The 27,012-nt window shown below is 45.1% G+C and overlaps 2 long non-coding RNA genes across 2 annotated transcripts; both read right to left on the bottom strand.

Annotated features, from left to right (window-relative positions):
• Positions 1-8,243: 8,243 nt before the first annotated feature.
• On the bottom strand, positions 8,244-8,841 carry LOC117485148. The gene is made up of 2 exons (XR_004556200.1): positions 8,664-8,841; positions 8,244-8,580 (listed from the first exon to the last, which is right to left on the bottom strand). It is a non-coding gene; the product is annotated as an uncharacterized LOC117485148 (long non-coding RNA).
• Positions 8,842-18,627: 9,786 nt separating this feature from the next.
• Positions 18,628-20,266, bottom strand: LOC117485777. Its single transcript, XR_004556242.1, has 3 exons — positions 20,238-20,266; positions 19,160-19,394; positions 18,628-18,842 (listed from the first exon to the last, which is right to left on the bottom strand). It is a non-coding gene; the product is annotated as an uncharacterized LOC117485777 (long non-coding RNA).
• Between the last annotated feature and the right edge of the window lie 6,746 nt (positions 20,267-27,012).

The following is a 27,012-nucleotide window of genomic DNA, read 5'->3' as shown; positions in this document are numbered from 1 at the left end:
GTGGAAGCCGTAATACTGTAAAAAGTACGACCAATCATTTTAGCCGGCCCGGCTAAAATAACTGGATGGCCTACCTGCCTGTCAGCCTTCCATCTGTGCACAAACTTATCTCGTGCCCTCATTGGTCATGTGCGCGTTCGTGTGTGTTGGAGGAGGGGCTCTATAAGGAAGTGGCAGATTTTCTCCGGTTGTGTATTTTCAAATTCTAGCGATCTCGAGCCGGTTTCTCAAACTTACCTACCCTACCTTTAACATTAACATTAACCTTTCTGTTGGTCGCTTGTTAGCAGACCTTTCACGCGATGGCAGAGCGAACAGGTACAGGCAGGGCCCATAGTGATAGCCCTATAGTTTAAATCTACTCCCACAAATAAACATATGGACATGATTTACTATTTTAAAAAAATGGTAAATGTATTTAGGAACCTATTCATGTGATTTTAAGTGGGGGTGGACCTCAAATCCTCTAGGGGGGTCCGGGGGCAGGCTCCCCCGGTACGATTTTTATTTTTTATTTTGGAGTTAAATGCATCAATCTGGTGCATTTTTAGGGGAAAATAAAGAGACTAGATCTATGGGAACACCCAGGGGCGGACTGGGGGGAAAAAGTGGCCCGGGAATTACTTGACAGACAGGCCCACTTAACCTGTTAAGCACCATCCCCCTGCCCCCGGGCGGAAAAACGTGTCACTGCAGGAGACAGCGTCTGGGGGCTTCTTACTATTTAAAAACCTATGAATGTGTCACACTCAATTAACGGGAAGAAACTCAGCTACCTGCCGATATGAGCCATTTTTACCGAAACAAAACACAAGTCTCACAAGAAGCGTCCAAATGAGCCCTTAGCGAAAACGGGCTAATGCTACTTCCGGTGATAACTAGCAAAAACGATCTTTAAAACTTCATATTTCCTGCACAAACGACGTATCATCTGAAAGCTGAGACTCTACAGATTCCATTGGTATAAGTCTGATCACTGCATGACAAGAACTCACTGAGCTAGCAGCCAGAACAGAGCAAGAAAACAACAACAGTTTTCAAAACCATAACAATAATTATGTCCCATAATACATTTAATTTATTATTAAATTTATTATTATCAAAAGTCGTGTTCAAGCAGTGGCGAGCCGTCAGGGCCCTCTAGGCCCTCTGTGAGGGCCTAAGATATTCTAAAAAATAATATTTGAAACCATTAACCTGTTTCACGCCTTCCCCCCGGTACCGGGCGGATAAACGCGTCATTTGCAGGAAACAACGTCTAAGGAATCTTAATATTGAATAAAACTATGAATGTGTTATATCCATGTAACGGGAAGAAACTCAGCTAACTGATCTTTTTAATTTTTTTTTTCAAAAAAAACCCACAATGCTAGCACTCAGCCTCTGAATTAGCCTCGATCGAAAAAACGGGACCGACAAAGACACATAAACTCACTCAGAACTCCCTTATTACTTATCCTAGATGCACAACCAAACACTATTTTTTGGTGTCCTGGAGACACTGAATCTAACGGTGCCCACCTCAACACTCAGTGATAAACATTCGCGACGCTATCAACGAAAGCGTACATCATCACATGTGGAGCTAAGAAGCTAAACACGTAAATATATCTTACCTTGGTCAAAAGTGGTCTTCAATGGCATTAAAACGATAAAAAAACGATGCTGCAGTTAATCCATAGGTTCATCCTATGTGTCTGTGCCTTCTTTGAAATTATTTCTGATAATCCATAAGCAATACAACTGCGTTTTAGTTTCCAAACTCCAGAAGGAGACATTCCTCCAGTTTAGTTTCGCTTTCCACACGCGAAGCGGCAACATTTTTTCTTTACAATGTGTGTCTATGTAAGTATCCTCCTTCGATTCTATTGGCTCTAACGGTCACAAGGGTATGTCAACCAACCAGATCGAGCAAGGGGGGCCAGAGATAGGTCAAATCCACCCAAATGACCCCAGATGGCCCAGTTTTTGGCTAAATCTCTCTAAAAAGGTCAAATTTCACTTGTTTTGCATCAATCTTGATACAGGGTACTTATTATATGTTGTACTTTGGATTCCTAAAGCTTTTAGTCTACTAACCCATCATCCAAGGGTAGTTTTCACTATCTGTAAAAAATAATTTTTGGACGGACACTATAATTTACAGTTTTTTACTATGTAAAATCTGAATTTTCTTTAAAATAAAAAACATTTATATTGATTCTGACACTTCTACATCCAACTCACAGGTTTATCATTACTTTGAGAAAAGATTATTAATTTAACCCTTTTAGAAGGGAAGATATGGTCATTTGTTCTGGGAATGTCATTTTCGAGCCTGAGACCTGAAAAACAGGCTCAGAGTGGAACAGGTTAAAAAAAAAACATTTATTTTTAAATATTATTTTTTATATTTTTTTTTGTTACATTTTTCATTAGTTTTACCAAAATAACTTTTCCAAAGAAATAAATCCTTCGAATCTGCCTGTTCAGTTTCTGTTGGAATGTGAAGGGTTAAATGCCGTCTCTGCGAGTTACTGTGAAGACAGGAGAGCTTGTTGGTCCCTCTGTACATTCACAGAGGGCCCGCTATAGTAACTCAATGAGAGAGTAATGTCAAATGACAGTACAATTGACCAATCATATCTTCCCTCTAAATGGGTGGGCTTTATTTTCGCGGACTTTATGACAAGTTCCGCCCGCTGTGAGGTTTATGCAAGTGGTGCAGTCATGGGTGCAGTGACGCGTCCTAAAACCCGGAAGTAAGCTGCGCTCGGGTTCCCTCCATGGATGTATAATAAGAACGGTTCCCTCGACAGAAAAGCAATGGGATTTCTCATGGATGCAATAGCTCGAAATAAGGTCTGTGGAAAACAAACCTGTTAGATAAATGCACGTTTTGTTCAGCCGGATAATATCCACATGTCTACCCTACTTTTATTATTTTCGAATCATAAATCTAATCGATAGATTTATGATTAGCATAAGTTTGTTCATGATGGCTCATTTCAGTGATAGTGATGACATCGTTGCGAAATTATTAACCGAGTCATTTTCAAGATTGAGTTACAATGATCCTCCTTTACGGACTACCTCTATTGCATGACGCAGGGAGAGCACAGAGACGACAGCAGGCAACAGAACATAATATTACAAGGACAAGGACAAGGATTTCTTTGCTTTTAGGACTTATTTGAGCAAATAATGGCAGCCAGAAATAAGAAGTATAACACCGAAGAGGCCGCGGAAATGATGTTCGCTGACTCTTCGTCAGATGATGGTGATCTACTCCAGCCAGAATTGGACCGTGATTATGAACTTCGGGAAAGGTATGTACTCTCTCTGTTTGTATCTGTTATGTATTTGGTGTAATAGTATTCATCTATAGTAATTCCACACTCGCAAACTACAAAATGGACGCCGCTTTGTTGTTCTAGAGAAATCGTTCTGTGAGATACGAAAACAATGGGAAAATCGTGTTGGTGAACACGAATCAATAGATTAATTGTATTTTGTGACTATAACACGGCAGTATATAAATAAAGCTGTATTGTATATCAACCCAGTCTCACGGTATTTACACGGCATGCATTGTGAGTGATATACTGTTATTTCACTCACGCAAAATGGATGTTCTGCTGTTGTTTTAGAGGAATTATTTCTGATTTGAGTTACATTTTTGAAAGAGTAAGCCAGTAAAGTAATCGATTTGTTTTTTCCACATTTGTTTTCACAGTGATGAAGACGCGTATGATATGGCTTCTGGATCATCTGCCTCATCTAAGCTACGGCGTGCATCAGATCAGCATACAGCTGCTCCAGAGCCATCAACATCTGCCTCATCTAAGCTACGACGTGCATCAGATCAGCATACAGTTGCCCCAGAGCCATCAACATCTAAGCTACGACGCCGGACGTCTGCACCAGAACTAACTCAGCCTTCCTCTGCATCTTCTGAACCATAATTTGAGCTGCCCAGCAAAAGAAAAGGGAAAGCATCGAAAAAAGCTGTAAAACCCAGGAAGCGTGGCCGAGGTGGGTCGGCCGCTTCCAGAACGACAGAGGAAGAACTCAGGTGGCACAACAAAGAGGAGAATGACCAAACACCAGAGCCACTGAGGTTCATGCCAGCCAGGGTCATCACAAACTCCGCCCCCATCAGCAATCTGCTAGTGTATGACCTGGGGGTGTCTGACCACAATACCATCTCTATGGAGCTCTTTTTCCTCACTTCCTTTTCCACTCAGCATGCCCAAACGCCGAATCCACTTCAGGAACCTGAGGAACATCAACCCGGACACCATGACCCTGGACCTCCAGCATCTTTCTTTCGCCAACTTCTCATCAGTAAATGAGTCAGTCGCATATTACAACCAGTCCCTTGACCGTCTCCTTGATCTGCACGCCCCCCTCAAAACCAGGATGGTCACGTTCTCGCGCTCAGCCCCTTGGTACACCGGCGAGCTGCAGAGAATGAAGACAGCTGGGCGTGTCCTTGAGCGGCGGCTCAAGGCCTCAGGACTCACTGTTCACCGGTTAGCCTATCGTGAACACCAGAAGGCCTACGCACAGTCCCTCAGAGATGCACGGTCCCAGTACTACTCCTCCCTCATCAACAACAGTACTGGAAACTCCAAGCAACTCTTCTCCACCTTAAACCACCTCCTCAAACCCCAAAGTCCTTTACACTCCGACTCCACTGAGAAGCAGTGTAGCAACTTCGCCGCCTTCTTCACAAACAAAGTTGACACCATCCGCTCCCTCCTCTCTAGCCCCTCTGCACCTCCAGTTCCAACTGCTGACCCACAGCCTGGGACAACCCAGCCTCTTCGCTGTTTCACGGACATCTCTCAGCGAGAGGTTGAGGGCATCGTTAGGAGGATGAAGCCCTCCACCTGTGTCCTGGACCCCCTTCCGTCAGCTCTTGTGAAATCGTACATCTGTACCATGAGCCCCATGATCACTAAGATCGTAAACCTCTCTCTCCAGGCTGGCCATGTCCCCTCTGCCCTAAAAACCGCTGTCATCAAACCTCGTCTCAAAAAACCCTCCCTTGACCCGGGAATCCTGGCCAACTACAGACCCATTTCCAACCTTCCTTTTCTATCAAAGGTGCTGGAAAAACTAGTTGCTGCTCAGCTCCAGGACCACCTAAACTCCAACAACCTATTTGAGACGTTCCAGTCTGGTTTCCGCTCAGGCCACAGCACAGAAACTGCCCTGGTCAGGGTCACCAACAACCTGCTGATGACGGCTGATGCTGGCTCTCCCTCTCTCTTCATCCTCCTCGATCTCACTGCAGCTTTCGACACCGTCGATCACGGCATCCTCCTCCATCGTCTGCACTCCACCATCGGACTCTCTGACTCTCCCCTTGACTGGTTCAGATCATACCTCACCGGGAGAACAGAGTACGTCTCCTTGGGCGAGGCAGAGTCGGGTACCCACAACGTCACCTGTGGTGTCCCTCAAGGATCAGTTCTCGGCCCCACCCTCTTCACACTCTACATGCTCCCCCTTGGCTCTATCATCAGCCGACATGGAGTATCATTCCATTGCTACGCTGATGACACCCAACTGTACCTCAGGATCAACCCTACCTCCTCTGCAGCCCTGCCTTCACCCACACTCACTGCCTGCCTGGAAGAGATCCAGGCGTGGATGAAGCAAAACTTCCTGAAACTCAACAGCTCCAAGACCGAAGCCATTATAGTTGGCACCCCACACCAGGTTCGGTCATCCACCATCACCTTCTCCGGCCAGGACACTACCCTCTCCTCAATAGTCACCAACCTGGGTGTTAAAATGGACGCCCATCTGACCTTTGAGGCCCACATTAAACAGCTGTGCAAAAACCCCTTTTATCACCTCAGGAACATCGCCAAACTCCGCCCCACACTCACTCTGTCTGACGCCGAAAAGCTGGTCCACGCCTTTGTCTCCTCCAGGCTGGACTACTGCAATGCACTCCTCATCGGGATCCCTAACAAAAGCATCCAGAAGCTCCAGTACATTCAGAACAGCGCTGCTAGGATCCTGATGAGGGTGCGCAAATATGATCACATCACCCCCATCCTTAAAGCACTACACTGGCTCCCCGTGGAACTGAGGATCGAATTCAAGGTCTCCGTCCTCACCCACCAGTGTGTCCATGGAACTGCCCCTCCCTACCTCAAGGAACTCCTCACCACCCATACCTCCTTGCGGACCACCCGCTCCAGCAACTCCAACTTGCTCAAACCCCCCAGGACTAAGCTCCGTACTATGGGAGACCGGGTCTTCTGCTCGGCTGCTCCCAGTCTGTGGAATGCTCTCCCCGACCACATGAGAGCACCACAGACCGTGGAGGCTTTTAAAAACTGGAGGCCTCAAAACTCATCTCTTCAAAAGAGCCTTTGCCTAGATCTTTTTAGCACCCTTTTATTTTATTTTTTTATTGCTTTTTATTAATTCTACCGTGTTGTGTAATGTCTATTTATACTGTTCATGCTCACTGCTTGTAGCACTTCGGGATTTGAAATCAAATATGAAGTGCTTTATAAATGGAACCCATTATTATTATTATTATTAGGGTCCCAGGGCCAGCGTTTGACACCACTGCATCATGGTCTCCCCTTCAGCTTTTCAGACTATTTTTTAGCACTGCCGTGGTTCATACAATCATTGCCAACACAAACACAAATGCCCTGAATAGATTGTAGGGTGGAAAGAAGTATGTTTGGAAAGTGCTGACTTTCAAGGATTTTTATATTTTCCTGGCCATTATCCTTTTCACAGGCCTAGTTAACGTTCACAACCGATCGGACTACTGGAAGAAAGCATGGCCATATGACTTCAAATTCCCATCTGATATGATGCAACGCTTCCAATACATCATGTGGTCATTGCACCTGAGCAACCCTAAAGAAGACGAAGAAAAAGGTGTACAGACTTTTCAAGATAAAGCCCCTGTACACTGAAATCACTGCTGCCTGCAAAGCACATTTCCAGCCCTATCAAAACATTTCAATAGATGAAAGGATGGTCGCCTCCAAAGCCCGCATAAGCATGAAGCAGTACATCAAATCAAATCAAATCAAGTTTTATTTATATAGCACATTTTTAAACGATTTTTGGTCGAGCCAAAGTGCTGTACATATAATAAAAATACCCTACAGTAAAGACACTTTACAGCAAATACAACAGCACAGTTTGTTCAGAATATCAGTATGAGAAAAACTACACCCTCTGTCCTTAGACCCTCACATCGTACAAGGAAAAACTTCCGGAGAAAAACCCACATTTCAAAGGGAAAAATGGGAGAAACCTCAGGGAGAGCAACAGAGGAGGGATCCCTCTCCCAGGACGGACAGAAGTGCAATAGATGCCGTGTGTAAATCGAAGAGATAATACATTTTACAGCATAGGTAGACCGAATGTTTGGAAATGCATGTGTCTATAATAAGAAGATGAGTCCACGAAGATGTCAACAACAATCCTGTGGGAGCCATCAGGGAAGCAGCATGACGAGACCCAGGCAGGACCGCAGAGACAGGCCCAGCCACGACTTGAAGTCCACGACTTAATCCAGAACTCAGGATAGAGGATCCAGGGCACAGGACCACAGCAAGAGGATCAGCCTCAACTCCAGATCCCGGCGTAGATATAGACACAAAACAAGAAAAATTTGGCTGGGTTAATTGGAACATGAGAATACACAGACACAGACAGACAGAAGGAAGAACAAGCACTCCCTTAGGATAGGTTGAGGGAAAAGGGTAGCAAGTAAGAGAGTAAGAAACAGAGGTGGAGAGGCACACGCAGGGAACAAGGTCCCCACTGGAGCCTCAGTTGGAATTGAGCAGAGGTAGGGAGGTAAGCTGTGAATACGGTCATAACACTCCCCTGCCTGGATAAGCTTCTCTGCAAACCTGTTTCCCTCTAATAAAACCTCACGAGGTTAGAGAGGGAAAAGGTTTTAGATAAAGAGAGGATAGAAAGAATCGATTACAGTAGTAGAGAATATGAGAAGTAGAGAGAGAAAATATTTAGAAGAATGAGTAAGAGTAGTAATAACCTTATTTTTCAATATAAGATCCAAGTTTTTAGGATTTAAGTGAAAGAGCAAGAACCAAAATATAGGTGAAGAGGCACAGCGTATCTACGTCAGTAGATAGTCTACTGTATAGTCTTATTAGATTATTATATCTGGACTGGACTGTTACGCTCACCGGTAGCTACAGGAGTGAACTCACAATGCTGAACACAGGACGATGAAACAGAGCTTTTGAGGTAGAAAAAGGTTTATTAACCAAAAACCTAATATTGAGTCAGACGAGGGATTTAATATCCTATAAACCCAAAGCCAGGGTTTGTCAACTGAGGTGGTGCGGATATGCACGGAGATACTCTGGCGAGGAGAGCCGGGGAACCAGAGCTGGCGAGAGTTGACAGGAAGGAGCTGGTGTGCGTGGAAGCACGAAGGTACACTAGCGAGGAAAGCCGGGGATCCAGAGCTGGCGATAGTTGACAGGTTGGAGCTGGTGTGCGTGGAAGCACGGAGATACTCAGACGAGAGGTACGTGGCTGGATGTGGCAGGCAGAGGAGTAGGCAGATGGATTCTGACGGAGAACACAAGGGTTAGATTTGGCAGGAACACAGAGAGTTAGTTTTACCATAAACTACATGTACCAAGTCGAATTACCAGCGAGGTGAAACGACGAACTGGTGAATACTGGATGAGAGAACCGGGCATATAAGCAGATGAAGGTGAGTAGTGTAATCAGGATGATGAGCAGCAGCTGCGGAGGTGAGTTGGCGGGAATCAGAAGTGGGTCAGCCACACCCAGCCAGGGAGACAGACACACAGACAGACAGAACGAACATAACAAACATAAAACAAAGAAGAGAAGAAGGAGGGAGATACTGCAAATCCTCACAGTACCCCCCCCTCAACGGGAGCCTCCTGGCGACCACCAGGCTTGTCAGGGTGTGCTCTGTGGAACTCCCTCACCATGACAGGGTCCATGATGCGTGACCGAGGCACCCAGCAACGTTCCTCCAGGTTGTAACCCTCCCAATCAACCAGGTACTGAAAGCCCCTGCCCCGGCGTCTGACATCCATAAGCCGACGCACGGTGTAGGCAGGATGATCATCGATGACTCGGGGGGGAGGAGGGGGAATGGTTGGAGGGCACAGGTCACTAGTGTGGACTGGCTTGATCTGGGAAACATGAAAGGTTGGATGAACCTTCATGGATCTGGGGAGTCTCAAGCGGACAGCAGAGGGGTTAATAATGCGCTCAATGAGGAAAGGCCCAAGGAACCGAGGGGACAGTTTCTTTGACTCGGTGAGGAGTGAGATATTTTTGGAAGACAACCAAACTGATTGTCCAGGGGTGTAATGGGGAGCGGCATGTCTGTGACGGTTAGCTGACCGTTGATTCCTGGTAGAAGTCCGGAGGAGTTCTGAGCGAGTGTCCCTCCAAATCTTACGGCACCGTTGAATGTGATGCTGGACAGAAGGAACTGCCAACTCACTCTCCTCCTCAGGAAACAGGGGAGGTTGGTACCCTAAGGAGGCTTCAAAAGGAGAGAGAGCAGTTGCAAATGACGTGAGTGAATTAAAGGAATACTCCACCCAGGGTAGAAGGGAGCTCCAGGTAGATTGATTGCGATTGGCAACACAGCGGAGAGTAGACTCCAGGTCTTGATTGGCCCTTTCAGTTTGACCGTTTGACTGGGGATGATAACCAGAAGTTAGACTGACAGATGCACCAAGTGAATGACAGAAATTCTTCCAAACCAGAGAGATGAACTGAGGTCCACGGTCGGAGACAATGTCAGCCGGGATTCCATGCAGGCGGAAAACATGCTGGGTGAGAAGTTGACCGGTCTCCAGGGCTGAGGGAAGCTTGGGCAGAGCTACAAAATGGGCACATTTGGAGAAATGGTCTACAACTGTTAGAATAGTTGTGTTTCCTTGTGAGGGAGGTAGGCCGGTGACAAAATCTAGTGCAATATGAGACCGAGGTCGACTTGGGATAGGAAGGGGCTGGAGCAATCCTGCAGGTCTCTGATGAGAGGCCTTGCTCCTAGCACATGTAGTGCAGGCTGAAACAAACTCCTTAGTGTCCTTGTCAACTGTTGGCCACCAGAAATGTCTCCGGAGAAGAGAGAGTGTGCGGTTGGCACCAGGATGATTAGCGAAACGGGAGCTGTGGACCCACTGCAGGACTTGAGAACGGACAGAGTTGGGGACAAACTGACGGTTTGGCGGACCACAACCAGGGTCCGGTTGCTCCAATAGCGCCTCCGGGATGGAGTTACTGATCTCCCAGGTGAGGCCACCCACAACACAGCTCAGGGGAAGAATAGAGTCAAAAGACGTGACTGGTCCCTCAGACGAAAACGACCTGGACAGGGCGTCGGGTTTAGTATTCTTGGAACCAGGACGATAAGTTAGAGAGAAGTTGAAACGACCAAAGAAGAGGGCCCACCTGGCCTGTCGGGAGTTTAGCCGTTTAGCAGACTGAATGTACTCCAGGTTCTTGTGGTCAGTCCAAACAAGGAATGGCTGCTCGCTGCCCTCGAGCCAGTGTCGCCACTCCTCCAACGCCATCTTCACCGCCAGCAGCTCTCTGTTGCCCACATCATAATTTCTCTCAGCTGGGGAAAGACGGCGAGAGAAGAAAGCACATGGGTGAAGCTTATTGTCTGGCCCTGCCGTCTGAGACAGAACAGCGCCAACCCCGATGTCAGATGCATCTACCTCCACCACAAACTGCTTGCTTGAGTCTGGCTGGATGAGTATGGGGGCAGATGTGAACAAGGATTTGAGGAGAAGAAATGCCTTGTTAGCATCTGTAGTCCAGGTAAACTTGATCTTGACAGAAGTGAGACTGGAGAGTGGAGCTGCTACCTTGCTATAGTTCCTGATGAACCGGCGATAGAAGTTAGCAAAACCCAGGAACCTCTGCAGCTCCTTCCTAGTAGTGGGGACTGGCCACTCGGAGACAGCTAGGATCTTTCCTGGATCAGCCTCCAACTTGCCCTGCCTGATGATATATCCCAGGAAGCTGACCCGCTCCTGGTGAAACTCGCACTTCTCAGCCTTGACGAACAGCTTGTTCTCAAGCAGCCTTTGCAGCACCTGACTGACGTGGTCCTGATGTTCCTCCAGACTCGTGGAAAAAATCAAGATGTCGTCAATGTAAACAAACACGAATCGGTTAAGGAAGTCTCGTAAGACATCATTAACCAGGGCCTGGAAAACAGCGGGGGCATTAGAGAGTCCAAAGGGCATGACAAGATATTCGAAGTGACCAAGGGGGGTGTTGAAAGCTGTCTTCCACTCATCTCCTTGGCGAATTCGAACAAGGTGGTAGGCATTCCTGAGGTCGAGCTTGGAGAAGATGGTGGCACCTTGGAGAGGTTCAAAGGCTGAGTTTATCAGGGGAAGTGGGTACTTGTTTTTAACTGTAATGTTATTTAGCCCACGAAAGTCAATACAGGGTCGGAGAGACTTATCCTTTTTGTCCACGAAGAAAAACCCAGCACCCAGAGGAGAGGAAGAAGGACGAATTATCCCAGAAGCAAGGGAGTCACCGATGTATCTCTCCATGGACTCTCTTTCAGGCCGAGACAGATTATAAAGCCTGCTGGTGGGTAAAGGAGCTCCAGGCAGCAGATTGATGGGACAATCATAGGGACGATGAGGAGGGGGAGAGAGAGAGCTTTCTCCTTGTTGAAGACCCCACTCAGGCTGTGATAAACTTCAGGAACACCAGACAAGTCAACTTCAGCAGAGACACAAGGAGCAGACTTAGGTTCAACAGGGACGGGAGGCACAGCAGACTGTAAACAGTGAAGGTGGCACGACTGGCTCCATTCCATGATTCTTCCTCCGGCCCAATCAATATGTGGATTGTGGGTGCGAAGCCATGGGTATCCAAGAACCAAAGGGGTTGCTGGTGAGGAAATAACCTTCAGTTGAATCTCCTCTCTGTGATTACCAGAAATAAACAGGGTTAAGGGTTGTGTCTGCTGTGTAACCTTAGAAATGCTTTTCCCATTTAAAGCATATGCTGTCAAAGGTTCCGTTAGAGTTTCCAAATGTAACCCCAGCTGTTTGGCTAGTTCACAGTCCACAAAGCTATCCTCAGCACCAGAGTCAACGAGAGCAGAAAGGGGCAATGTCTGAGCGTTGAAACAAAGTCTAGCAGGAATCAAAAAACGGCTCAAAATTGGGGCTACAATAGGTGTAGGTTGCGAACTCGTCAGGACCCCCAACTTTACTGACGAGCCCTTGCGTTTGGGCGGACAGGACAGCCAGAGAGGATATGGCCACCCTTTCCACAGTACAGGCATTCTCCACACCTCATACGTCGAAGGCGCTCCTCAGGGGATAATCCAGTGCGTCCCAACTGCATAGGTTCCACCATAGCAGAAGTGGGCACGCGGGTTGGTGAGGTGAAGCCAGATGGTCCGGACACAGAGGGAGCAAACCTGGGTGAGCTGTTTGGCTGATAAGGCAAAGCAAAAGGAGAACGCTGCGTGCGCTCCGCACGGCGCTCCCGCAGCCGGCTGTCGAGACGAGAAACCCAGGAGATTAAGGATTGGAGGTCAGCAGGCTCCTCTCTTGCAGCCAGCTCATCCTTCAGTTGATCCCTCAATCCCCTAACAAACACAGCCCTTAAAGCCGCCTCGTCCCATCGGGCTTCTGCCGCCAGTGTGCGAAACTCGATAGAATAATCTGCAACGGTTCGAGTTCCTTGTTGCAGATTCAGCAGACAACTAGCAGCTGAGCCAGAGTGTTCAGGATGATCAAAAACAGAGGAAAAATGATCCGAAAAAACTCCAAAGGAAAGTGTATTGTAATCCACAGAAGAACTCAATGCTTCGGCCCAGGTTAAAGCTCTTCCACGAAGCAAACTCAACATATAGTTAATCTTAGTTCCATCAGAGGAAAAAGACACGGGGCGCTGGCGAAATACCTTATTGCATTGAAAAAGAAATCCTCTGCATTTCTCCACCTCTCTGTGGAAAGGCTCAGGATCGGCAATGGGGAAGTCCCGGCATGGAGTGGAATCCACAGGTGGATAGGAGGAGGCAGGAAATGTAGCAGAAGACGTCAAAGCTGAGACCTGAGCAGCAAGGTTTGAGACGTTTAGAGCCATGGACTGATTGCTCTCCACTAAGGCTCAAATCATCTGCTCATGATGGCCCAGAAGATTTCCCTGATGGGAAATGGCGTGCTGGACTGAGGCGGGATCCGATCCGGCGTTGGAGCTGGTGTGCGTGGAAGCACGGAGATACTCAGACGAGAGGTACGTGGCTGGATGTGGCAGGCAGAGGAGTAGGCAGATGGATTCTGACGGAGAACACAAGGGTTAGATTTGGCAGGAACACAGAGAGTTAGTTTTACCATAAACTACATGTACCAAGTCGAATTACCAGCGAGGTGAAACGACGAACTGGTGAATACTGGATGAGAGAACCGGGCATATAAGCAGGTGAAGGTGAGTAGTGTAATCAGGATGATGAGCAGCAGCTGCGGAGGTGAGTTGGCGGGAATCAGAAGTGGGTCAGCCACACCCAGCCAGGGAGACAGACACACAGACAGACAGAACGAACATAACAAACATAAAACAAAGAAGAGAAGAAGGAGGGAGATACTGCAAATCCTCACATGGAAGCCAGTGCAATGAGGCCAGAATTGGGGTGATATGGTCACGCTTTTTATGGCCAGTGAGAAGACGTGCAGCTGCGTTCTGAACTCGCTGCAGGCGTCTAATTGATGCCTGGTCCATACCCACATACAGAGCGTTGCAGTAATCCAGTCTCGAGGTAACAAAGGCGTTAATGTTTTGGCAGAGCCAGAGAAATCTAAATCTGGCTCCAGTCCAGCAGATGGAGACAGGGAGCCTAGGGTCTGTGCTTCCACTGAGGAGGTGGCTCAGAGGAAGAGTGTGCCACTCCTAGTTAAGGAGCTTGATGCAACACACCGGTGAAGGCACACTCTCAGCAGAGAAGCAAACAATTCACTGTGGGAGAGGAGAAAGACTCAAGGATTCAGACCAAAGACGCTGCTGGTGATATATTTTGTAAATGTATTTTTCTGTTGGAACCATGTTTTATTAAGATGAATTATTATTTCTAGTTTATGAGGTTAAAGGGCCCATGTCATGGCCATTTCCACTGATCATAATTACATTGTTGAGGTATACTAAAATAGATTTATACTGTGCAATTTTCCAAACTCACATTGGTTTCGCATACAGCATCTCTGTATAGTATGTGTATGCAGCAGTATTCACTCTCTGTGAAAAACGACTTGATTGTGCTCCTGCCCCCCCCCTCCCTGTGAGCCTAGTGTGCTCCGATTGGTCAGCTCGGCCACTCTGTTCTGATTAGTCAACCACCAGAGAGGCTCCGCCCATGTCTAACACTGTGTTTTCGGCTCTGAGCATCAGTTTTCAAATGGCGTCAATACAGCCATACATGTTTGAACCGGAGTCCGATCCTGAAAGTGAGACGGACCGTGATGGACCTGATCCACCGTCCCAAACTAGACTGGAGCAGGCGGTTTCACAGTGGAAAGTTTTAATTTTGTATAGCTCTTACATTTCAGATGTAATGTTAGAACTGCATCATTTATCTACAACAAGTTTGTTTCGCTAACCAAACTGTACCTACAACTGCTGTTATGTAGGTGCACGTGTGGAAACTGCGCAGTCATGCCAACCGAAGTGGAAAACGTCTGTTGCAGGGAAATTAGAAAGGTAACAGACATACTTTTCGCGGGAGACTGCCGATTTCATAGCCCTCTCCCGGTTTCCTCCCGGGGTCATATTTCTCCCGATTTCTGACAAAATCAGATTTACCCTGGACTGTTTCCACTCGGACTGTAATACAGCTACACAATTGTTTGGTTTCCATGGTAGCGCATCTCTTTAGTAATGCTCCCGATTTCCGAGGTCTCAAGGTTGGCAAGTATGGTGACAGATACAACAAAAACACCAACAGTAGCACACAACATTATATACACCATAGGCCTACATACTTGTCAAGTCAATAGACTATTATATGCCCTTTTATTTATTCTATAGTAATTGAATGTTTATTTTGTAAACCTCGCCATATTTGGAGTTAATTGCTAAACGTGTTATGTTACAAATATCTTATCTTCCTATAGGTTGCAACACGAATGATGCAAGTCCCAGAACCTATTGTGTGCATGGTTGACCACCCCGGACTAGAGCCAAACTGTTTCAATCCATACACCCTGCAGAACCTCCATAACATTTATAGGTTTGATTATGGACCTTTGAGGCGTAGAACAGAAGGAGTGTAAGTTATTTTTACCTGTAATAAACTACTACTGTATTTGATGAAAAATCAAATCATGGTTTGCTATATATGAATGATATGCTATCTAGGAGCACATCATTCAGGGAAGAAAGGCTACCAAGTATTTCTATCAAACTTTATTTCTAGAAATGTACAAAATGATGATTGATATACATATATACACTGTATAAGATAAGATGGACCTGTGGGGAAAATCAGTTTTTCAAGCAGCCAGAGGGTAAGGGTGAAAAACAGGACAGCACATATATCTTATCATCCATTCCTCCTCTTATAGGCGTTTTCGGCATCTTGCCTATCGCAGCTTTGTAAGCTGGTGCTGGGGCTTCTTAGGACGAGGCATCAGAGTGGTCATCCCGTCATGTGTTGTCCGCCGGATACGCCGGGAGTTTCCTGATCTGGCAGGACAGTATGTTGGCTTCCGACCACCCCTTGACTAAAACGTGAGACATGGCGGGCTACCACTTCCTCCTTTGAGGGCCTGTCAAATTGAGTGGACAGGTCCTTTGGGATGGGGATTTTATTCATCTCCTCCACAAAGGGTGTTGGATCCTCAAAGACTTCCTCAAACACCAGCCTCATCAGCTCACCCACGTACACTGAAAAATATAACATTCATATAATAATTTATTATTTGTATTTTTCTTTTATTCTTTCATTGTACATATAATTCAGTGTGGCTATCTCTCTAGGTCGTCCTCAGACGAGCCCTCCATCGTTGCTTCCAGTCATCCCGGTTCGCCATATATCTGGCCAGTTCATTGGTACTTTGTGCAATAATAATTTAAAATGTAAGTTATGTTTTTAATAAAAACAAAAATATTTGACAACTTACTGTATGTAGGGTCCTTCTTTACAGGCTTTGCGGTACATTCTCCCCTCCTTGCTTTTGGATAGGCCAATTTGTACACCGGTAGTCCTGCAGCTGTTGTGGCTTGCTCACAGTCAGCATTCTCATTGTGATGCATGGCTGCTAGACACAACCTATAGAATTGCAAAATAAAATGAGACTTTGTGTTATGACAGAATAAAACCCTCATGCCACTAACAGTGACTGTGTTATAAGATGCTACAGAATAAATGATACAGTGTATTACCTGCACAACATTCCCATGAAGGGGAAAACCACATTTTTGGGGGCAAAACGCAGAATCAAGCTGTGGAAGGACTCCAGCGATGAGGTCTGGTAGTGATGGCTTAGCTTTTGCACATCTTTGAGAACTCTCGTGTTGTTGAGTATTTTCTCAACTTTGTGGAGTGTTATTGAATCTTGAGTGAAATTACAAAAACATCAACATCCCATTAGAACATTACAACTATCATTTTCCATAACAACAATGTTATATTTACATTCATAACATATTTAAATTTCTCACTTGTTATTTCCAATTGTTTTATAAATATTGAACTTACCAGGTTTTAGCCATTTATTTGCATCTGTTGTGGCTCTTTCGGGATGTTCACACTTGGGGAATAGGGGGTCGTCGTGCACGTGAATGTTTTGTAGGTGGTTGACGACTGACGTCCACCTTGCCACCTTCTCCGGCCCCGAGGTTGTGCTCGTCGCACTCCAGTATACATGGTTTTTTATGCTGTGCAGCCACCTCTTCAACAACTTGCAGTCCTTGTTCTGTGAAAGTTTCACAAGTTTCTTGGACAAACCTGATAAAAAGAAAACACATGCACAAGTGAATATTCAAGCCATAGTGTGTAAATGATGTGCTGTGATGGACAATATTCAAGGGTGTGGTGGAAAGAAGGGTGGGGGGCAGACAGAAGGGTAAGCACAGCATGTTAATTGCAACCATATGATAATTGCCTGACAATGGTCAGGGACACACCCTTCTGTCTGAAAGCATTTAATAGCCAGCCCAGGAAACCCCCATACATATTCATATACACATCACTGTAAATTCCCATTCTAAAGAGTACTCACATTATCCTAAGAGTAGTGAGTGAAATTGAATTTACAATGACAAAAGGGGCTGTGATCAAGTGGTCTGGCAGACAGTTTACAATAATACAATCTATCCAGACATGATGTCATGTCTGCTGCTGATTAGAAGCTCAGGATAAATTGCATAGTAAAACAAAGGAATATCTAAACAAAGGACAGTGTCTCTGATTTGGTATTCTTCCATTCAAACATATAGGGATAAATACCTTTTTCAAAGTGCCACACATCATAGAATTGTTCTATGTTGCATTCCCTCAGAAACTTCTGGATCTGTGGATGACGGTCAGTCACAATGTACTCAACCGCCAAATTGTTTGACTCCAGATGATCTAGGCATCTTTTCAGTCCCTCCTTTTCCATGTGATAACTACCACCAACTTCATTGCTCTGTTGGTGAATAAGAAATAGGGCATAAATACACTGAAACATGCATCAACAGCCAGTAAGCATAAAATGATAACACCCAGAAAGAGATTCACACCTGAACAAGCTGGAAGTCCACAATGGTATTGCTTCCCAGGCGCATGAGTGTGTAGCTTCCGAACTTCGCTGAGTGCCCTGAAGATAATATAATAAAGGAGGTTTCAAAGCTTTTCAACAGAATGTCAATGGATAACTTAGATGAATTGTAATATACACCAGTAACTCTGGCACTAGACTGTCTTGTCTGTTTCTGCTTACCTGGAGAGTCTGCTCTCATATCTCCTGCAACTGTGACCTTTCCCCCCTGGTGGTGTAGTTGCTGGAAAATCTTCAGCTGATCAGTCTTCCACTTGTGGATAATAGCAGGCTCCAGGTAATTCCTAGCATGCCTCCTGAAGGTCTCATACTGGAAGATCTCCAGCTGCATGGCTCTGCATATCTATGAATACATAGAAAAAGAGGAAACGTTTTTGAAAAAGTCCACTGCTGTCAATTTTAATATGCTATGGATGTTAGATGGTAAAATACCTTTTGTAGTTGGAAGAAGGAACCACCACTGAAGTATGGAGCAGCGGATAATTGCAAGTTGCCAACCGGGGTACTTCCGACGACGGGCTGGCTCTCCCATTGTCTGAGGTAACTGCAGCTTGGACAACGCTGTGTGAACGCCACAAAAGTCCCCAGTTTTCGTCTTTGGACATCACAGTCTCTCTTACACACCGGACATTTTTCAAACAGCTGTCCGAGGCAGCTTTCAAACACAATGTACTTTGCTTCACTGTGCGTGGATCGTGTCTGAAATCTAATGTAACAAAACAAAATTAACAATACATGTTAGATTTCCAATATTCTTTTTTTCAACTCTGAAGTACAGTAATAGTAATGTATACCCAATATATCAAACTTACGATACGTCAGATTCTTCTGCAAGTACAGAATCATCAGGGTGGTAACTCGAATCCAGAGTCTCTTCAAATTCAGTTGAAGTCTCTCCTTGTTCCTCCTCCAACTCCAGTCGAGGTCTCTTCCTAGGTCCCAGTCCTGGGCCCTTTATTGGTGTAGAGGCCAAGGGGAAATCTGGGTAGGTGGAAGTTTCAGTGCCAACACTTTGGAAAGAAACCGTGGCCTGGATGCCTGTTAATAAAAGGGAAAAATGCATAAATACTTTGTACATTATATAATACACTAATACATTTTAAAAGGCCAACAACTTGTGTACATCTGACAGTAATTCATGAAATATTTAGAATGAACTACACAGAGCAAAGCACTGTATTTCCTGTAGTCCACATAACAGTATTTCAGTGATAAACAATAATATCAAATACAGTTTTATTTATAGAGCACATTTAAAAACGATTTTGTTCGAGCCAAAGTGCTGTACATGTAATAAAAGCACAATTAAGGTATCTCAAATGAAAAATACAGTCAATGTCAGTGTTATGTTATACCTTTGCTCCTCACGTGTGCCGACTTCAGTGTTCCACGGGACAACTGTGTAGCAACTGACACTTTCAATTCCACTGTCTGTGTTCCCACAGACCGTGTCTCAGCCCTCTGTAGAGTTCCCACAGACCGTGTGTCAGCCCTCTGTAGAGTTCCCACAGAAACAGTCTTTGTACGGTCTGTTTGGCATCCGACTGTACTGGAGCGGTGGTGTTTACCGGGGTCCTGCTGTGATGTACTCTAAGAAAGATACAAATAACATTCATAAAATTAATTTTGTATCCGATGAAAACAGTCAATTTCCTAAAAGCAACACTTTCTGGGAGACATTCCTAACGAAATGAAGTGCAAATCACAAAATATTATTGAAACTTAGTTGTGTGATGTTCGTCAATTTGCCAGCTGGATTACAATGCTAATCTACGTTGGCTAGTTGTTCAGTGTAATATGCTATACTATACTATGAACAACAGATAGTGGTTCATATTAAGCTATCAACAGCATGTTTACAATTGCAATCTTATATGGGTAGTCTGCTCAAATCATTGTAGCTGGCACGGTCGTTACGCCATATATATATCGCCTCGTTGTTGTGTAGCTTGGTAGCTTGTAGCTTGGTAGCTTGTAGTTTATAGCTCAAGCTATACGTAAATCACCGAATCACAGAATACTGTCTCTGACTATTTCGTGTGTGAATGCAGACAATATCCAGCTATGAGGAACATGTAAGGCGATCTGCTGATTGTTTGATAAATACACAAATAACAATGCAAACTCACAGGTTGTGGGTCCAAACTAAATATAGCATCGTTGTTTGTGTAGTTTACACGCGTGTAGCTTATAGCTCAAGCTATAATGTACGCTAAATCACCCGGAGAATACTGTCTATGACTATTTCGTGTGTGAATGCAGACATTATGCAACTACGAGGAACATGTATGCAAGGCATCTGCTGATATATGGAAACGCTAGCAACAGTTAGCCTAGTTAGCACTATGTCAATGATTTAGGAGGCGGTTTACACATTTAACCAGTGGTGGTAGATACATTGTTTGATAAATACACAAATAAATGCAAACTTACAGGTTGTGTACTCGAATCTTCTCCTGCTCCAAACGGTCCAAACAAACTAGGCATAGCATCGTCCTTCAGTTTCAAATGCTGTGCATATCCGGCTTCAAACTGGGCAATGTTTTGGAAGCTTTCGTCTGTGAAATGCCGGGCACACAGTAACATTCTTCGAACCTCTGAAGGAACAGTGTTAAACAGAAATGTCAACCACTGACTCCGTCGTGGTTCTTCCGTCGGTAGGACAAACAGCTCAGATTTCTCCTCACATTTCAGGAAACAGGTCCTTGGCATCGGCATGACTAGATGATTGTGAACTGAACCAGCTTCCAACAGTACATGTTAGGCTGGCAGAGGGTGCGGCCAGCGCCGCTGGGTGTGGCCATAGCTCTTCGGGATTGGTCCATTTCGTTCCGGGTACCGCATGACATCAGGCCGTACCCGGAATTAAATGGAAGACTCAAATGGGCAGTGACGTATCTCCAACGAGGCGTTTTGGGGAGGTATTTTCTGTGTTAGAGTTTTACTCGCTACAGGGTGTACTTTGAGGGTTTTGACTCTGCACACCGTTTACATGCATAAAAACCTTCATAACACACAAGGGGACGGGTAATAACCAGAAAAGCATGACATGGGAGCTTTAAGCTAAAACATAAGATGCTGGATTATAAATGTACTTTGTTGAGATGCAATTATTTTTGTTTAAGTGTTAAGTTTAATTATAACTTGAGATGAAGTCAATGAAAGTATGTTTTGTGTTTAAGGTTTTCAACCTGAATGAAGCATCAGAAGGCTATCGAGAGGCTAAATGAAGCAGAAATAATTCTGCAATAACTCAAAATAAAGAGGAATGATGCAAATCTGAGTTGTCCCATGTGTCCTTTTGGAGGGAATCGGGCCGTTTTCAAGTTTAGGCTGGAGTCAATCATGAAGACAAGATCATAACTTGACAGTTAATAACCCTTTCTAGGTCTTTAAAAGATAAATACGACTTGGTTTTAGCCAATAGTCGTATTTTAAAAAAGCAGGTCTTGACTACGGTGCTGACCTGCTTATCAAATTTAAAAGCGCTATTGAAGGTCACTCCTCTCGTTCATGACAGAGGGGAGGATGTTTTTATTGAGGGAGCCCAGAATATCAACCGGAGAGGCTGGAGGTTGGGGTCCAAAAAAGATGACCTCAGTCTTGCTCTCATTGAGGCTGAGGAAGTTTTGGCTCAGCCAGGATTTAATCTCTGTTAAGCAGTCCATCAACTGCTGTAGTGAGTTGGCATTTTGATTGAGAGGCAGATAGATCTGTACATCATCAGCGTAACAATGGAAGGGGATATTATCTTTTGTGAGAATTGAACCTAGGGGCAGTATGTACAGTAGAAAAAGGATGGGGCCCAGGATCGAGCCTTGGGGAACCCCACAGGTAAGAGGGGCTTTAGCAGAGGAGAAGGTACCCAACTGCATTGAGAAGCTACAGTCTGTCAGATAAGACCTGAACCATGCAAGGACAGAGCCTGTGATGCCTGCGGACTGTTCAAGCCGTGACAACAGGATACTGTGGTCCACAGTGTCAAAGGCAGCAGTCAGGTCTAACAGCACCAAGACAGCTGGGCTACCTGAATCGGCGGCTAGGAGCAGATCATTAAAAACTCTTAAAAGGGCTGTTTCAGTACTGTGCATGGGTTTAAAGCCAGACTGAAACTTTTCGTGGGTGCCATGCGTGGTTAACCTGTTACGCACCGCCCCCCCCCGGTACCGGGCGGATAAACGCGTCATTTGCAGGAAACAACGTCTAAGGAATCTTAATATTTAATAAACTATGAATGTTTTATATCCATGTAACGGGAAGAAACTCAGCTAACTGATCTTTAAAAAAAAATTCAAAAAAACCCCCACAATGCTAACACTCAGCCTCTGAATTAGCCACGAGCGAAAAAATGTAACCTAAAACGGCACATAAACTCACTCATAACTCCCTTATTACTTATCCTAGATGCACAGCCAACCCATCGATTAGCATCTCCTGGAGACACAGAATCTGTGTAAAAAAACCTCAACACTCAGTGATAAACATTTGCGACGCTATAAACGAAAGCGTACATCAGAACATGTGGAGCTAGGTAGCTAGAAACGCTAACATGGCTTACCTTGGTCAAAACTGGTCTTCACTGGCATTAAAACGATAAAAAAACGATGCTGCAGTTAATCCATAGGTTAATCCAATGTGTCTGTGTCCTCTTTGAAATGATTTCTGATAATCCATAAGCAATAAAACTGCTTTTTCGTTTCCAAATGTCAGAGCTAGAGATAGGTCCACTCTAAATGATGCTAAATTACATGCGCGAAGCCCCCACCTCTTCTCTTCACAACGTGTGTGTGTGGGGGATTCCCCCTTCGATTCTATTGGCTCTAACGGTCAGAAAGAGGTGTCAACCATCCAAATCGACCAAGGGGGGCCAGAGATATGGAAAAAAAAACATTTTCACCCAAATCACCTCAGAGGTGGAGTGGTTTTGGCTAAACCTCTCTAAAAAGGTCAAATGTCACTTGTTTTGCATCAATCTTGATGCAGGGTACTTATTATATGTTGTACTTTGGATTCCTAAAGCTTTTAGTCTACTAACCCATCATCCAAGGGTAGTTTTCACTATAAGTAAAAAAGAATTTTTTGGACGGACACTATAATTTACAGTTTTTTACTATGTAAAATCTGAATTTTCTTTAAAATAAAAAACATCTATATTGATTCTGACACTTCTACATCCAACTCACAGATGTAACCTTGCTTTGATAAAAGAAATTATTCATATAACCCTTTTAGAAGTTAAGTTGTAGTCATTTGTTTTGGGCATGTCATTTTCGAGCCTGAAACATGAAAAACAGGCTTGGTGCTTAACAGGTTAAAAAACGACTGCAACTGGGCGTAGACTACTTGCTCCAGGGCTTTAGATAAAAAAGGAGATGGGCCTAAAATTTGCGAGAATGGAGGGATCGAGATTTTTCTTTTTAAGTAGTGGCTGCACCACGGCATGTTTGAAGGTGTTTACAAGCAATAAAATACTCGCTCCAACTGATTCAAAAACATCTCTAAGAAAGCGAGAGGGAATGCTGTCTGAGGTGCAGTTTGTCGGCCGCAGGTGCTTGACTACATCCGAGAGAGAAGAGAGGGATACAGGTTCAAAGTGGTCGAGGACAGGAGGGGACAGAAAAGGAGCAGAATCTGGGGTGGCACTAGTGTGGGCTAGCCTCAGAGCAGATACTTTTTCGATAAAAAATGTAAGAAATGTATCACAGAGAGTAGTCGATGGCACAATTGGAGAAGCATCACAGGGATTAATGATCGAGTTGAGGACATTAAAAAGAACCTGAGGTTTATGGCTGTTTTTGGAGATTAACAGAGAAATGTGCTCTGTTTTGGCTGCTTTGACTGCCGTCTGGTAGTCGGAAAGGCAAGCACGAAGGATTTCTAATGAGACATGGAGTTTATCCTTTTTCCATTTTCTCTCTGCACGCCTGCAAGTGCGTCTAAGAGCGCGAGTACAGTCATTGAGCCACGGCTCTGAGAGAACTTTAGTGCGTCTAAGCGTAAAAGGAGCAACGGAATCCAGTATTAGTGTACATGTCGAATCAAACATGGAGATAAGCTCATCCGCACTAAGAGCACAGTTCACCTCTAATTTACAGATCGGAGAAGCATTAAAAACATCAGAAAACTGTGAGGCAGTCAAGGGGTTAATTAAACGCAGACGACGCGCAGGAGCACATAATTCGACTCCTGCGGAAGGGATCGAGGTTGTAAACAGAACCGGTAAATGGTCTGAGATACGCGTTGCTGCACAGATTTCATCCACAGAGATAGACAGTCCAAACGATAATACTAAATCTAAGGTATGTCCTTTATCATGTGTTGGACCAGCCACGGACTGAACGAGACCGAAAGAATCGAGGAGATTTAAAAAGTCCCTAACCAGAGGTTTGGACTCGCAGCACACATGCACATTAAAGTCTCCGCAAATCAAAACACGATCATATTTCACCATGATCCCGGACAGAAAGTGAAGTAAAAAGATATGATTCTAAACTGTATTGAAGTAAACATGTATTGTTTGAACTGTTTTAAGTAATCACATATATAGAAATTATATTCTCACTTACAACTCACTGACACAGAGATCCTGTTACACACACATACACCTCCCTTCTCACCAGCACACACACACACATATTCTTTTCAAGGTTCTTTATGGGCATCATTATATCTGTATACAATGTTTAATTGTCTGAGAGTAACAGTTTATGTGAAATATTCCATGGGAAAATAAGGGAGTGGATATCGGGGCAGAGATAAGATTGACTTTGACCTTGTGGAACCTTAGAATCTCACGTTCTGGTCAGAACTCTGATTCGCTGTATTGAACCCGACCAGAAGTGAATCCAACCAGTAAAACACCTGGGGGATGTGAGCAGCTCACACAGCTCCTCCTCACGGACTCTCTAATTTGCTTCGGAGTAAAATGGGAAGGGAGAAGTCAACACATCTCCGCCCCAAAATATGAATATGAATACTGTTGTTTTTGTATGAAAAATACTTCTGGTTTGCTGAAGGTTGGTCTAGAGACGTGTAAACCGCATCACAAACCTGAAGTCCGTACTTCTCGTTTTCTGAAGGCTGGTCTGTCTACCTGTAAACCGCATCACAAGCCTGAAGTCCGGAGTACTCTGTAAAACTTGTATACGTGTTTTGTTTCCTACCAGTAAACTCAGATAATTGTTATAACTTTTGATTCCGGTGTTTTCAATTCCTTTCTTTATTAAATAGAGATCAGCCTCATCCAACGAACGGCGCGTAGCAGAGGGGGGGGCTATCAGCCACCGCCATAGGTTTTCTGCTCCAACAAAAGTCAGAAAAGTCAGTAATTAAATCCTTATTGCACTTTGGCGGACGATACACGACTGCGCAGAGTATAGGCGAGGCCGGGTTCAGTTCAAAAAGCTGCAACTCAAAGCTAGCATAGCTAGTTACAGGGTGAAGCAATCGGCATTGGAGACTAGCTCTAAACACTGATGCTATGCCCCCACCACGGCCGATGGCACGGGGGGAGCTGAAGAAAGTACAGTCGGGAGAAAGAAGTTCAGAAAACGGTACATACTCGCCAGCGTGGACCCAGGTCTCCGTCAGGAACATCAAATCCAGATCACGAGAGATGAAGAAGTCATTTAACAGGAACGTCTTGTTTGCTATTGACCTAGCGTTTAGCAAAGCCATGCAAAGTTTTCGCTCCGGGCTTGCCGAAGGTGTAGTGCGTCTTAGCGGACGAAGATGTGCGTGTTGAACGCCGCGCGGACCGGGAGCAGTCAGCCGGCAGGAGGAGCTGCCAGCGGGCCCAGCAGAGGCCGCAGCTCCGGAAAGACAGGGCGAATCCACCGAACCCTCAGATGGCGTGCAGCGGGAGGGCCATGACATCTGATTTCACGGAAGAAGCCGTCAGGCATGCTTTTTGATGGACAAGCGCACCACCACGCTTTCCCCGTCGTCTAAAGCGCTTTCGGTGAGGCAGGATGCAGGGCAACCGGCGCAGGTAGGTGGGAATATCCGACAGTAGAGGGGGGGGAGTCGATTTACGGTTGCCAGATGTAGGTTTGGGCAGCAGTATAAACTCCAGTGAGGGTCTGAGGTGGAGGAGAGCTTGGCGATCATAGACGAGCAGAGCAGAGACATTTTGACATACATCGAACAAAAGCAGGATAGCTAAAGGCAGAGAGCTGAGGGAGCGGCATGCCGACACAGGCGCCATCTTGAAATCCTACATGAAGGATAAGCCAACAAAGTAGGGTTACAAGCTGTTTGTGCTGGCGGATTGCTCCACGGCATACACATGGAACTTCTTTGTGTACACAGGGAAGAGTGAGTTATTCTCAGGCCCAGACTCAGCTACTCCTCCGTGATTGACCTCCTGCCTTTCCCTCTGCTCGGTGTGGGCTACATACTCTTTGTGGACAACTGTTACACAAGCCCTGCCCTCTTTGGGGATTTGTTCACAAAAAACACTGGCTGTTGTGGGACCATTCGAAAAAATCGAGTTGGTTTTCCACAGACTGTGTTGAACGTAGTAGGGCTGCTCAATTAATCGTATTTTAATCGCAATTACGATTATGGCTTGCAACGATTACGAAAACAACGTAATCGAAATAAAACGATTATTTTTTTATTATTATTATTCCCTTTTTCTTTTTTTTCAAATTACTTTTTTTTTTTTATTGGTTTTTTAGTTGAATTATACTTAAAGTTCAGGGTAATCAACTGTTAAAAACATACTGTTCAATTTTCTTTTCTCCAATAAATTGATGTTTTCAAAATAAATGGATAATCGTTTTTAATAATCGTGATATCAATTATTGACCCAAATAATCGAGATTATGATTTTTGTCATAATCGAGCAGCCCTAGTTGTACGACCTTCCGAAAAAGGCTGAAAGGGGAGATCTGCGTTGGATAAGGAGAAGCAAGCTCCTGTTTGTAAAGTGGATGGACAGCCGTGAAGTGACCATGTGCTCCACAGTGCATGCAGCCTTCAGTGGACAGACTGTCAGGAGGAAAGTGATACAGGCTGGTGTGTGGCAGACTAACCCCTAATTTCCACCGGGTCCGTCTGCGTCGCGTTATGGGCCGCGTTACGGCTGCGCCGCGGCGTTCGCAAAGATCGCGGCCACTCTAGTCAATGGGTGCTATTCCACCACACGCGGCGCGTTACGGCTCAGAAGCGTCCCATAAGCGTCCCAGAAGCGTCTCGGCGCAGG

Source organism: Trematomus bernacchii, unplaced genomic scaffold (assembly GCF_902827165.1).
Source record: "Trematomus bernacchii unplaced genomic scaffold, fTreBer1.1, whole genome shotgun sequence".
NCBI classification, from domain to species: domain Eukaryota; kingdom Metazoa; phylum Chordata; class Actinopteri; order Perciformes; family Nototheniidae; genus Trematomus; species Trematomus bernacchii.
The sequence above is the reverse complement of the archived record's forward strand: the minus strand, read 5'-3'. Positions and strand labels throughout refer to the sequence as shown.